The 2,435-nt window shown below is 40.7% G+C and overlaps 1 pseudogene; it reads left to right on the top strand.

The window, feature by feature from the left end:
• Positions 1 to 667: 667 nt before the first annotated feature.
• Positions 668 to 1,966, top strand: LOC134263910 (uncharacterized; annotated as a pseudogene).
• Positions 1,967 to 2,435: the final 469 nt, after the last annotated feature.

The following is a 2,435-nucleotide window of genomic DNA, read 5'->3' on the forward strand; positions in this document are numbered from 1 at the left end:
GCAGTTCCCTAATAAACATCTGTTCAGCCATCTCCGTACAAATGAAATATGAGTGTGATATAATCTGTTTAAATACTATTTTTGACGTCATGATTTCAAAGGTGTCTGTTTGACAAGGAATTCCTTTGAAACCGAACAGTCTATAATATCGTAATCCCCTTTCATTTTTTCGCTGTAATCTTTCAGACACTCTGATTTATTTTTAAACCAGTCACTTTCTATCCTTATATGTTCCTCTCGTTTGACTGAATGTAAAGCACACCACTCTACAATCATCCATTTGTATTGAGACATCTTTGTTATTTTAGATTTTAAACAAGGCTAAAAGATAATTTTTCTCCGTTACATTTATACCCTGAGATCATTTTGCTGGGGATGACATGACAACAGATGGTATTATGCAATAAGACCTCAGACATATTGATCTCAGACTGTTTTGATGTCTCTAAATGAGGTGCCCTCAGACTAGTTTTTGTGTGATTTAGTTCGTGATCATTGTAGGTGTCACTCATAATTGCTGTGACCTCAGACAGTTTTGATGACTAATGTTAGTGCCCCCAGACTGTTTTGACCTCAAACGGGTTTGACCTCAGACAGTTGTGACCTTGTAATGACTTTGACCTAGTACTTTTGATCTGACCTACTTTCTTGACCTTGACCTATATCAATGACGTCATTGCCCTCAGAGACTACAGACTATACCCCTCACTACTTACGGTACATGCGAGAGGAAGGTGTTCATGATATGAACTTTTTAGATGTCAAAGATGCCCGTTTCCACGACTTCAGGAAAACTCTAGACGCATGAATGAAGGAGCTAGCATGCCAAGGAATAGGAGTGTCTATCAAGCAAGCGGATCCGTTAACGCCGGAACAAGAAGACGTCCTGTGGGAGAAAAAATTACTGGGATCACATACTTCAAAAAGTTACATCAACACTGTATTTTATTACAACTGCAAACTTTTTGGACTCCGTGGACTAGATGAACACCGAAAATTAGAGGTATGTCAAATCAAATGTGGTGATTCTGATAGCAAGGCTTACATTGAATTTTGTGGGCGCACATCAAAGAATTTCTCCGGAGGATTAAACCAGAGGAACATTCTTGCCAAGACGATACGCCACTACTCGGAATCCGGTACACTCCGCAGTTTGTTTGATGTTTATTCGTCCTACATTTCTCTGGTGGGGTAAGGATCATTCTATAGGCGACCACTCCCAGGACCCGAACCACGTTTGGAATCCAACCTATAGGGGTCAACAAGTTGGGTACCATTATCAAGACCATGTGTGCCAAGGCAGGGTTTGTGGAGAACTTTTCAAATCACTCGGGGAAAAGGACCTGTGCAACGACATTATTTCAGTCCGGTAAGCATAGATTTCATCAAATTGTCTTAAAAAAGGGAGATGATTAAAATATTTAATGTTTGACGACGTAAAAGTTTGCTCGTTATATCGTGTACGTGACTCGAATTAATAATTTCAATACTTATTTACACTATAGGTTTTGAAGAGCAACAGATTATGGAGAGAACGGGCCACCGTAGTTCCGCAGTTAGAACCCACAAAAGGCAATCGGAGCAACAACTCCTTGAAGTAAGTCGAGCACTGGAGCCACCCCAAAAATCCATGAAACAATGTGACGACGAGAAGGAAAATGCCATTATTCCAAAACCGGAGCCAGCGGAGCATGACGGGAAGGAAAATTCTACTAAACACCCTCAACAGGATGTGCAAATTCCTATGGCCAGTATGTGAGATAAAGTTATCCGATTCGAGAATTGCTCCGTTTCAATGTCTTTTTTGTAAACCGTGATTTCAAACATTTCTGTGAAGGAGAGTGTCATTATTCCAAAACTGGAGGATGCCGCCGGGGAGGAACATTCTACCTAAATAGCTTGCACAGGATGTGCGAATTTATATAGGAGAACGATATCCGCTTAGAGAATTGCTCCGTGTCAATTCATTTTTAGGTCACCTGAGTAAACTCAGGTGACCTATTGCTATCACTTTTCGTCCGTCGTCGTTCGTCGTGCGTTAACATTTGAACATTTTCAGCTTCTTCTCTGAAACCACCTAACCAATTTCAACCAAATTTGGCATATAGCATCTATGGGTGAAGAGGAACAAAAATTGTGAATTTCATGGGCCCTGCCCCCCTGGGGCCTGGGGGGTGGGGCAAAAACCACTAAAATTAGTGCAATCTTTAAAAATCTTTTCTTTACTCCTGGACATCAAGCAGTCAAACTGTTTGCATGATTGTAATCAGCATTGAGTCCTCTACCAAAATTGTGAAATTCATGGCCCCGGGGTCAGGGGTTCTGGTGTTAGGGTGGGGCTGAAAATGTATATAGTGAAATTTCATGAATTCTTTGAAAATCTTCTTCTCTGCTCCTGGGTCTTAAATAAACTAACTAAGTGCATAGTTATGATG

This window comes from Saccostrea cucullata, unplaced genomic scaffold (assembly GCF_032062105.1).
Source record: "Saccostrea cucullata isolate Sc308-1 unplaced genomic scaffold, CSIRO_AGI_Scuc_v1 ctg10715, whole genome shotgun sequence".
Classification (NCBI taxonomy): domain Eukaryota; kingdom Metazoa; phylum Mollusca; class Bivalvia; order Ostreida; family Ostreidae; genus Saccostrea; species Saccostrea cuccullata.